The following is an 11,622-nucleotide window of genomic DNA, read 5'->3' on the forward strand; positions in this document are numbered from 1 at the left end:
TATTGTTTATTTACAACAATCTGTACACCACTGACAACCTCCCGCAACTGCTTTCTTCTCTGCAGGGGTGAAAGTAACTCCACCCTCCAGATCTGAAAGTATCTTGTCATCTATCTCATTGGTCATTTTGGGTCAGGTGCCAGCTAGGTTACCTTAGCTTCTTAACCCTTTACAGGTGAAAGGGTTTTGCCTCTGGCCAGGAGGGATTTTATAGCACTGTATACAGAAAGGTGGTTACCCTTCCCTTTAGATGTATGACAAGATGATACCTCACAAGGCATACTTTGTACAACGATTATTACAACAGTGTTTAGGGTGCAGACACGGGTGCATTCTGTCACATCTACCCAGAGGTGACAGCATTTCAGTGAAAAGAAAAGGAGGACTTGTGGCACCTTAGAGACTAACCAATTTATTTGAGCATGAGCTTTCGTGAGCTACAGCTCACTTCATCGGATGCATACCGTGGAAACTGCAGCAGACTTTATTTATACACAGAGAATATGAAAAAATACCTCCTCCCACCCCACTGTCCTGCTGGTAATAGCTTATCTAAAGTGATCATCAGGTGGGCCATTTCCAGCACAAATCCAGGTTTTCTCACCCTCCACCCCCCCACACAAATTCACTCTCCTGCTGGTGATAGCCCATCCAAAGTGACAACTCTTTACACAATGTGCATGACAATCAAGTTGGGCTATTTCAGTGGTGGGTGAAGTGATCCCGACATACCCCTTACCTTCTTCACCAGGACATCATGACACTTAGTGGTTTTATAGCCTTCGGATATTCCCAGATGAAAGGTGCTAGAGGAGGGCAAGGGCTTGTTATTATTATTGTTGCTACACAGAATATATGCAAGTTTCAGCTTTTTACAGTCTGAGCAGGACTATGGCAGTCTTGCGGTAACTTTTCCAAATTCTCAGCAGAACCAGTTAGAATTTGGGGGGAAATTTCCCCAGTGTGGACCGGCCTTTTGTTGTCTTCTTTAATAGCTCAAATCTACTGTGATAAAACCAGCGTTGCCAACTCTTGCCATTTTTTCCACACATCTTAGGTATGTTCCTTAAAGCCCCTGTGACTGAAGTCATATGAGTATGTGAGAATATTAGCTTCAATTAAAAAAAAAAAAATTCTAGCTCTCATGATTAGAGAAAAAAGCTTAAAAATGTTCCCTGAGTATGACCTAAAGGCTCAAAAACCAGAAGACAAATAAAAAGAATGCTAAATGATTGGCTTATAAGTCACTAGATTGTAGATAAGCAATCTCATGACTTTTGGAGGCCTGACTCATGTTTGGAGCACCTCCTATAGCGGATGGGCAGGGTTGGACTGTGGTACCTGTCCTTCAAGGGCATGCTGTCCAGAGCGCTCCAGGTTTCAGCAGATCGTGACCTTTCCTATGATATCTTACATGGCACGCTTTGTATGAAAGATCACTACAATATATGAATGATGGATGGGGGGGATTACAGGGTGCTACTTCATGGTACAGTGTGTCACAGACAGCCATTCAATTACCCTTCCTTCAGGGTTCCAGCTTCTCCCATCTCTTATTTTTTGCTTTGTTTTATTAAAGAAACAAAGTGCGTGGTGTTCTGCGTTACTCCCTGCCACGAGAGGAGACACCACGTTCAGTAGAATTCCAAAAAGGTTCAGAAACTTATATATGAAAAACACAAACAAAAACTGTTATGCCATCAAGCGTATAAATCCAAGGATCCCAAAGTGCTTTATAGGCATGAATTGATTAATCTTTACAATACCCCTGTGAATATTATTCCCATTTTACAGATGGAAAACAAAGGCACAGAAGCACAAAGCAGGTCAATGGAAGAACCATGTCACCTAATTCCCACTGGAGTTAAATGATTTGTGGGTTCAAAGTCCCATTTTCAACGATGCAAGTCCACTGACTTTTAAATGAGATTTAGGGTTTGTATACACAGGGTGTTCTTTTGGAATAGCTATTCTGGATGAACAGCCGCATAGATGCTCTTATTCTAGAATTGTCCATTTTGGAAGTGGCTTCAGCTATTTCAGAATAAAGTGCTGATACCCACACACTCTAGGACACCCTAACTTTATACTTCCATGGTCTCAAGGTGTAAGCCGGTTAATTTGGGTACCCCCACCCTTTCCCAGTTCCTAGGGCTCAGGGCCACCCATACCCAGTTCCTAGGGCTCATGGTGTAACCTATTTAATGTAAGTACCCATTCTTACCCAGTTCCTAGGGCTCAGGGCGTACTCTTCTGCAGGTTTGCAGTGCCTTTTACCAGTGAAAGAGCTTTACGCAGTAATATCCTTAACCTCTACTTATTCACAGTTACTAAAACAGAAGGTGCACGCTAAGCACACAGTTCTCACCACCATAGACGCCGACTTCCCCTCTTTCCCATGCGTGCTTGACCCCCCTCTGTCCCCGCCCCTACTCCACTGCTGCCATGAAGACCCGCCCTGCCCTGCCCCGCCCCCATTCCAACCCCTTCCCCAAAGTCCCTGCCCCAACTTCCCCCCCGCCCCTATTCCAACTCCTTCGCCAAATCCCCGCCTGAGCCCCACCTCGTCCCCACCTCCACCCCTGAGCGTGCCACGTTCCCGCTCCCCCCACCTCCCAGAGCGTGCTAATGCTGCCAAACAGCTGTTTGGCGGCAGCCAGGCAGGAAGCACTGGGAGGTAGGTGGAGGAGCGGGGACGCAGCGCGCTCAGGGGAGGCGGTGGGGCTGGGGGTGAGGGGAGCTTGGCTGCCGGTGGGTGCAGAGCACCCACTAATTTTTCCCCATGGGTGCTCCAGCCCCGGAGCACCCATGGACTCGACACCTGTGCTCACCACTCCCAATACGGCAGACAGAAGTTTCTCGGTGGCTAGTCAAGATTAGATCATCTGAGGCCTCAGACAGCTGCTTCTGCACAATATAGTTGGCCGGGTGCTGAGGTCTGTCAGCTCTCATCTTGGCCTGTGTCCTGGCGTTAGGTTCCAAAGAACTTCCTTTTGGACCCCAGTTTATTTACGTAGCGAAACTTGAGTCCTGCTTAGCTGCACCTTAACCAATCATTTTAAACTCAAGTACTACAAGACAGTATTTTTCACCAATCTTAGCCTGTTATGAAACAATTCTTTAACAAATCCTATCCCACCACCTTAGTTGATTTACATCTGGCAAGATTAGTTGGGCAACTTACAGAAACAATTAAAGACTCAGAGACCATACAGCTAAACAATAGAGAAGTAGGGCCCGTAAAGATACAGCAATAAAGTAGTAGAGATTTCACACCCACAACTGTCCTAAGGGATTCCTTGCCAGAGACAATGCCATCAAACAAAGTTTTCTGTCAACATCTTAAGATCTCTTTCTTTGTCTGGTGATGGTGGGTGCTATTAAGACAGGAGCGCCTTCTTAACAGCCTGTTGTTATACTGTTTTGATATAATTTAGATGGCATGTGAGGCTGTGGCTTTCTGCTCCTTAGCTCATGCTTGCTGCTCTCCTAAGGTGGCTGCTGCTACCTCTTACTGTAGGAAAAGGTAGAGCTTACCCTACTTTTATTCAAGAAAGAGAGCATCCACACAGAGAGTTAATCAGGAATAGCTATTCTGCTTTGAATTCACATCCTGTCTTCTTCCGAATTAACTTCTCAGTGTAGACAAACCCTTAAGCGACTGAGTGCCTTTTGGACATGGGATTTAGGCACTTGTGAACGTTTTCTCCTTGGGAATATTTCCCACTACATTAACCACCATCAAAAGGCCAGGGAAAACACAGATAGTTTAAAGTGATTAATTTCCGTGTGGTGCTCTGCAGTGTGCAGGCAGTAAAAGCACCCACAGCAGAACATTTCCACGAGGCCGAGGAAACGGAAACCCATACCGTCACCCTAATTTTTCCCAGACTGATGGTCTCCCTGAAGGGAGCTGCACCGTTCCCCCCAGGCCTGCCGCACCAGGCCGGTGCAAGCCTCCCATTCCATGTCCCGATGGCAAAAATCCATTTAATACGCAGTCCTCAGAGAGAGGAAGTACCGGATATTGAATGGATAAAAACAGATTTATTTTTAAGCTGCTTTAAGTCAACCTTTTATTACAATCCTTACAAAACCATAGAAAAGAAGTCAAGTTCACTGGGATGACTGGTCCAACGCCAAAGGCCGCCTTAAATGTTTTTTGCCAGCGAGTTACTTAGAAGTGATCTGTTCATTTAAAAAGCGTCATAGTACCGTTAGTGCAAGATAAACCTTAGTTCTAATAAAAAAGATCCAGTGTTTTGATTTATCTCGAAACAAACTACAACCAGATGGCCAGCCACAGAAATACAGCTCCACAACCCTAACCATGATCTGCTTAGGTACGGCCCGTCTAGAGACAAGTACAGGTTGAGTAGGAGTTAACTGTCCACATAGTGACCGCCACCGCACCGGGCAGCAAGAATGCAGAAAGTAAACAAAAATCTATCAGAAAGGAAACAAGAGCAAAGGGTAGATAGATCTGGTTAGCGCCACCACATGATCTCCATTTAACTGTGCAAGAGATAATCTTGGCAGATTTCCTTTTAGATATCATTTGAATAGATGACATGAATGTACCATGCATCAGGACATTTATCCTGTACATGAACATTTGTAGAAGGGTTCAGTTTTAACCCACCACGTGGTGGCTTTAATAGTAGAAAAATATCAATACAGAAACAGCGCACACAGGGCCGAGAGCCCTATACATCAAGGAAAAACAAAATCATCATAAACTGTGTCACGAGCAAAGGATACGTTGCCCGCTAACCAGACGCAAATATATTCCTATGCACAACCCCACAGCAAAAAGGAGCATACAGCGGCTGACGAGGACAGATCAGTTTCCCCATCGCTAAATGGAGCGCGGCGCATCCTGGGATGTGCAGAATGTCCCATCATGCACCGCTTTGTGTCCCAGGCTTCCAATGGTTTCTGGCTTCCTTTCGCACTGCTTTGGCTTTCCCTTCGCGCCGTTTTTCCGACTGTCAGTCTTTGTAGTGCGTGCCAGCATCTACAGTGAGAGAGGATGGATCCCACACTTCTCTCCTGTGCGCTGTTAATTGTCACGAGGACCTTGCACGTGGCAGCAGAGTTGCTCGCAAAGTTACTGACAGAGGATGAATCGCAGGCTCCCGAGCGTGATATGGACAGCAGCAACTTATCAGTGCCTTTGGCATTCACAGAGCAGCTGCATACGGTAGACCGTCACTTTTGGGCTAGGGAAAAAAGCACTGATTGGTGGGATCGCATTGTCGTGCAGGTGTGGGATGAGGACCAGTGTGTACAGAACTTTAGGATGCGTAAAGCAACCTTCCTGGAGCTATCTGCTGAGCGGGCCCCCGACCTGCGGCGCAAGGATACCAGAATGAGAGCTGCCCTTTCGGTAGAGAAGCGTGTTGCAATCGCTGTGCGGAAGCTGGCAAATCCAGACTGCTACCGGTCAGTTGCAAATCAGTTGGGAGTGGGGAAGTCCATTGTTGGGGCTGTATGACTCCAACAGCGTGCTCTGTTTGCTTGAGGCACCGTGTGCTGAGCCTAGCAGCCTACTAGGCAAGGCTGAGAGCTTCTTTACCAGGCTTGGACCCCCAAGCCCCTTAGCGCTCATCACCCCTTAACGAGGGGGCGGGGCTACTGAGGGAGAACAGGGCTTTAAAAAACCTGCTCCTGAGCAGCCAGAGGAGCTAGTGAACAGAAGCAGCTAACAGGGGAGTTTTGTTAGGGAGGGGGTGGAGGGGGCGAGATACACTTAATTAATGTTCTTTAAACTTAAGGCAATAAAGAGCCCCTATAAAAACAACAATAAAGGAAACAGCTGCAGGAGTAAAAAGAGAATGCAGGCAGAAGTCCAGCCACAGAGTGGGGGCTGTCCAGTTTATTGCACTGAAGGCAGCATGTATGATTATCTGCCCAATGGGTGGGTGGCGTATGTGTGCATTCAGTGCAAGGAGCTCCTGGCCCTCAAAAGAGGCCGCGTATGGGCTTTGGAGGCCAGAGTGGCTGACCTGGAGGAGGTAAGGGAGACAGAGAGGTACATACATGAGACGTTCCGGACACAGTAGAATGGTCCCACCCCGAGTCTGACAGCCCCCGTGCTATTGAGGAGGATGAAAGACTCAGGAAAGGAGAACATCCAACTGGAGCAGAGGGAAATGATCCCATAGTTGGGACCCTCCTCCCAGATGATGTCATGGTATCCTGTCACACTGAGGACTTGATGTCATACTGAGGATACCCCTCTGGGGGAGGGAACTCCAGTTATTAGGAAGAGACAGGTAATGGTAATGGGGGATTCGATGATTAGAAACATAGATAGCTGGGTTTGCGGTGACCGGGAGAACTGCCTGGTGACTTGCCTGCCTGGTGCAAAGGTTGCAGGTCTCTCGAGACATCTAGATAAACGTTTGTGCAGTGCTGGGGAGGAGCCGGTGGTTGTGGTCCAGGTAGGTATCAGTGACATAGGGAAGGATAGGAGAGAGGCCCTGGAGGCTAAATTTAGGCTGCCAGGTAAGAGATTGAAGTCCAGGACCTCCAAGGTAGCATTCTCTGAATGCTTCCAGTTCCACGCGCAGGGCCAGTTAGACAGGCAGAACTGCAGGGGTCTCAATGCGTGGCTGAAACAACGGTGTAGGGAAGAGGGGTTTAGATTTATTAGGAATTGGAAAGCCTTTTGGGAAAGGGGGAGCCTATCCAGGAAGGATGGCCTCCACTTAAACCAAAATGGAACAGGACGGCTGGCATGTCAAGTTAAAAAGGTCGTAGAGCAGCTTTTAAACTAAGGGCTAGGGGAAAGCAGACAGGCGCGGAGGAGCATGCGGTTCGGATAGAGACTTCCCTTAGGGCAGCGTTTCTCAACCAGGGCTACGTGTACTCCTGGGGGTACGCCGAGGCCTTCCAGGGTTTACATCAAACTCATCTAGATATTTGCCTAGTTTCACCGCAGGTTACATAAAAAGCACTAACAAAGTCAGTACAAACTAAAATTTCGCACAGCCAATGACTTGTTTACACTCCTCTCTACACTCTCCACTGAAATGTAAGCACAATATTGATATTCCAACTGATTTATTTTATATTTGTGTGGTAACAATGCACAAGTCAGCACTTTGTACTGGGATGCTTTTGTATTTTTATGTCTGATTTTGTAAGCAAGTACTTTTTACGTGAGGTGAAACTTGAGGGTACACAAGACAAATCAGACTCCTGAAAGGGGTACAGTAGTCTGGAAAGGTTGAGAGCCAATGCTTTAGGGGAGGATCTATGAATGGAAATTCGCTATATCCAAGTAAGGAGGAGAGGATGGAATATGATAACATACGGGTAGGATCTGATGAGAAACGGTGAAATGAAAGAGTTCCATTCAATTATATCACATAATGGCAGATGGCCAAAAAGTGACAATTTTTTTAAAGTGCTTATATACAAATGCTAGAAGTCTAACTACTAAGATGGGTGAACTAGGGTGCCTCCTATTAAATGAGGATATAGATATAAGAGGCATCACAGAAACTTGGGGGAATGAGGATAATCAATGGGACACAGTAATACCAGGGTACAAAATCTATCGGAAGGACAGAACTGGTCACGCTGGTGGGAGAGCGGCACTATATGTGAAAGAAAGCATGCAGTCGAATGACAGAAAAATCTTAAATTAACCAAACTGTACCACAGAATCTCTATGGATAGTAATCCCATGCTCGGAGAAAAAGAATATAGCGGTAGAGATCTACTACGGATCACCTGACCAGGATGGTGATGATAGTGACTGTGAAATGCTCGGGGAGATTGAAGAGGCTATAAAAATAAAAACCTCAGTAATAATGGGGGATTTCAACTGTCCCCATATTGACTGGGTTCATGTCATCTCAGGATGGGATGCAGAGAGAAAGTTTCTTAACACCGTAAATGACTACTCCTTGGAGCATCTAGCCCTGGCACCCCTAAGAGGAGAGGTAATTCTTGATTTAGTCCCAAGTGGAACACAGGATCTGGACTGCTCGGTAACAGTGACTATAACATAAAATTTAACATCCCGGGGGGGAGAGAGGGGGAGAAAGCACAGCAGCCCACCACGGTAGCATTTAATTTCAGACAGGGGAACTACACAAAGGAAGTTAATTCAACAGAAATTAAAAGGTACAGTGCCAAAAGTGAAATCCCTACAAGCTGCATGGAAACCTTTCAAAGACACCCTAATAGAGGCTAAATTTAAATGTATAGCCCAGCTTAAAAAACCCAGTAAGAGAACCAAAACATTGCCCTTGTGGCTAAATAACAACGTAAAAGAAGCAGGTAGAGGCAAAAAGGCATCCTTTTAAAAAAGTGGAAGTTAAAGCCTATTGAGGAAAACAGAAACTTTGGCCAGCGAAGTGTAAAAAATATAATTAGGAAGGCCAAACAAGAATTTGAAGAACAGCTGGCCAAAGACTCAGAAAGTGACAGCAAAAAAAATGTTTCTAAGTACATCAGAAGCAGGAAGCCTGCTAAACAACGAGTGGGGTACTGGACAATTGAGATGCTAAAGGAGCACTCAAGAACGATAAGGCCGTTGCGGAGAAACTAAATGAATTCTTTGCATCAGTCTTCATGGCTGAGGATATGAGGGAGGTTCCCAAATCTGAGCCATTCTTTTTAGGTGACAAATCGGAGTAAATGTCCCAGGTTGAGGTGTCGTTAGAGGAGGTCTTGGAACAAATTGATAAATTAAACAGTAATAAGTCACCAGAACCAGATGGTATTCACCCAAGAGTTCTGAAGGAACTCAGATGTGAAATCGCAGAACTGCTAACCGTGGTATGTATCCTATCAGTTAAATCAGCTTCTGTACGAGATGACGGGAGGGTGGCTCGTGTGATGCCAATTTTTAGAAAAGGTTCCAGAGGCCATCCTGGCAATTACAGGCCAGTAAGCCTAACTTCAGTCCCAAACAAATTGTAAAGAACAGAATTATCAGACACATAATTGCAGATGAAATTCTATATTGATAAATGCAAGATAATGCTCATTGGAAAACATAATCCCAGATACATGTACAAAATCATGGAGTCTAAATTAGCTGTTACCTGGAATCACTGAGAGCTGCGTTATGTAATAGAGCCTCAGAACTCAACCTTTATACTGTGGCTGAAGACAGTAGTGGCTGTGAGAGATGCTGTCCTGGAGGAGCAGTACTAACTTCTGACCGCAAACCATGAGTGGAGGACAGCAGGAGCGGTGTGCTAAAGGAATATTTGTTCATAGGACTGTCAGATCTGCAGGCGGGGAAACTGAGGCAAAGAACATTGCCCAACGTACTGTGGAAGTGGGGATTTTGCTTTGTATTCATTCACCACGCAGCTGATTTATTGCGTCCTACCTTAATGCTGTTCCTTTTCTCGTATAAGTTTTCTTTGTTTCAATGACACAGTTACTGAGGACTTGCGAGAGAAGATTTGCCTGTTAAGGGTGCCTAAGGAGGGGGATTTCGTTTTCCCCAGGCTTCTCGGTGGCCAGCGCGTTTGTTCATTTCACGCAGAACCTCTAGATATTTCAACCAGGTCCTTGCTGCTACTGACAACACCTGGCAGAAGGAGTCCCTTAGTAACTGGTCTCTATGGAACGATCACAGGACTTCAAGGGGGTATGTATGACTGTTTTCTATCATTTAATTAAAACTAGGGCTTTCGTTTGGGCCTCATTCTGTTAAATAGATTGAATAATTATACAGTTCATTTTCCTTCTGCCACCAAAGCTCTCATTAAAGCCACGGGGAGCCTGAAATGTCACTACTATCTTATTCCTTCCCAAGTACCTGCAGATTTAGGATCCCAGCTGTGGGCTCTGCACCATGGTGCACAGAGGCCCCGTTCCCTCCCTGCCTCCATGGCTATTGTCTGGCTGCATTAATTGTGTTCCAGTAGGGTGTGGAGCTCTGTGGGGCAGTGACCCCACTGGCCCCAGACAGGGCAGAGCCCAGATGGCGGTGCTGGCCCAAGAAAGAGAGAGCCTCCTGCCCGGTGGAGAAAGAAGCCCGGATGTTCTGAGCCCCTTGGCCGAAGGCTGGACAGCGCAGGACACGATGCTGCCTGGCAGCGGAGGGAGACTGGACTCTGGGTGAGAGAGAGCGAGGGGGAAAACGAACAGCGAATGGGGGCCTCTTCTCCTCTGCAAGGATCTCTTATGTTGACCCTAGGGAGAGGTCTCGTCCCCCATCCCACAGGTGGATTCTCACCCACCCCGGTCCCACCATTCCTGGGCACTTGCAGATGACCTTGCTCAGAACCCTCTCGGACAGCCTCGGTGGGCCTGAAGCACCCAGGCTTTCCCCTACAGCGGGATTCTCACCCCGCCCCAGTCCCTACACACTAGTACCTGTAGCGTCCCCACGCAGAGAGTCCCACCGCTTCCCCGCAGAGGGAGGGTGGGGTCCTTAGTTTTCCCTAGATAGAGGGTCACCCTGCACAGAGCCACCTGCTGCCCACCAGTGTCCCCTGAGCAGCCCCGAACCGGGGTCTCCGCAGTCCCTTGGTTCCGACAGACCCTTCACGGGCGCGGACCCGACCAAACCCGGCGGCCTCCCCGCCCCCTTTTCGAGCCGCAGGCAGGCTGAGCTCCTATTGGTCCGGGCGGCGGAGGGGCGGAGCATAACACGAGTCCTGAACCCGGCCACGCCTTTGGAACCGGGGGGAGGGGGGGGGCGAGTGGGCTCCTGCCGGGCTTGCTACGCCCCGTGCGCCGCGAGGGGAGGGGTCAGACCGACTGATCCGCTGCCCCGAGCGGCTGAGCCCCGGGCTCCCCGCCCTCTGAACCCGCCCCCCTCCCCCGGCGGCTGCCTGAGCCCCGGGCTCCCCGCCCTCTGAACCCGCCCCCCTCCCCCGCCGGCTGCCTGAGCCCCGGGCTCCCCGCTCTCTGAACCCGCCCCCCTCCCCCGCCGGCTGCCTGAGCCCCGGGTTCCCCGCCCTCTGAACCCGCCCCCTCCCCCGCCGGCTGGCTGAGCCCCGGGCTCCCCGCCCTCTGAACCCGCCCCCTCCCCCGCCGGCTGGCTGAGCCCCGGGCTCCCCGCCCTCGGAGGAGGCCCCGCCCCGCAGTGGGGGCCCGGCGGGGCTCTGGCTGACCGGACCCCGCTGTCTCTGGCGAGAGACTCGCTCTGCGCTGCAGGGACCGAGCCCGGCCACGGGTCCCGGCCTGGGGCTCGGTCCCGGGGAGCCGCTTCGGCCCTTTGAATTCTCCCTGCGGAGCGGGAGGGAGGCGAGGTCACAGCTGCCACGGGACCAGCTTCCCGGGGGAGACGCGGTGGAGCGGGCGCCTCTCGCTACCTGCCGCCCGGACCTGCCCATGCGCCGGGGGGGGGAATGGAAAAGTTTGGCTCGCAGATTCTTTCGGACCCCCCCTGCCCCCCCGGAGAAAGCAGCCGCCTCCCAGCTGTTGCTCCTACGTGGGGGGCGCAGCTCGGAGGCTCTGGCTGCTGGGGGGAGCATGTGGCCAAGCGGTGCCAGCAAACCCTAGCAGAAATCTGTGAGGGGGGGGCACCTGACCGTAAATCCCTTCCCGCCCCCCCCCCACCTCTCCTGGCATCCATCGGGGAGGTGGATTAAGGGCAGCGGCGGGAGAGCCGCTCCGCCGAGGGGCCGGGCTGAAGGG

This window comes from Lepidochelys kempii, chromosome 24 (genome assembly GCF_965140285.1).
Source record: "Lepidochelys kempii isolate rLepKem1 chromosome 24, rLepKem1.hap1, whole genome shotgun sequence".
Classification (NCBI taxonomy): domain Eukaryota; kingdom Metazoa; phylum Chordata; order Testudines; family Cheloniidae; genus Lepidochelys; species Lepidochelys kempii.